Source organism: Camelina sativa, chromosome 10, assembly GCF_000633955.1.
Source record: "Camelina sativa cultivar DH55 chromosome 10, Cs, whole genome shotgun sequence".
Classification (NCBI taxonomy): Eukaryota; Viridiplantae; Streptophyta; class Magnoliopsida; order Brassicales; family Brassicaceae; genus Camelina; species Camelina sativa.
Window position 1 is genome coordinate 16,887,158 of NC_025694.1, and position 643 is coordinate 16,887,800.

A 643-nucleotide genomic window follows, 5' to 3' on the forward strand; every position below is an offset into this window, starting at 1 on the left:
TCAGGAAGAAGATCACCAGAGGAAAGAGTGAGAACCTGACCAGAGGACATCGGCGTGGCAACTGGTTTGGCATCAGCCATTTTTGTTTTGCGGAGAAGATCGGTGATATACTTAGTCTGAGTTAAATGAAGCCCATCACGTGTGCGGGAAGCTTCCATACCAAGGAAATAGGAGAGCTCTCCAAGGTCTTTGAGAGAGAACTTGGCAGCAAGAAGATCCGTAACTCGAGTGATAGCAGACATGGTTGTGCCCGTGATGATGATGTCGTCAACATATATGAGCATATAGACAAAGGAGCTGGCAGATCGCAGAACAAAGAGTGATTCATCCGCGAGAGACTTCTTAAAGCCAATACTAACAAAGAAGTCTTTAAGAGCCGTGTACCAAGCACGTGGTGCCTGTTTGAGACCATACACAGCCTTGTTAAGACGACACACATGATTAGGACGATCTTTGTCTACAAAACCCGGAGGTTGAAGCATGTAAACTTCCTCTTCAAGCGGTCCTTGAAGAAAGGCATTGTTAACGTCGAGCTGCTGGAGGGGCTAACCCGAAGCCACAGCCGTGCCAAGAACAAGACGAATGGTAGCATGTTTGATGACCGGGCTAAAGGTCTCATGAAAATCCACTCCTGGGCGCTGGT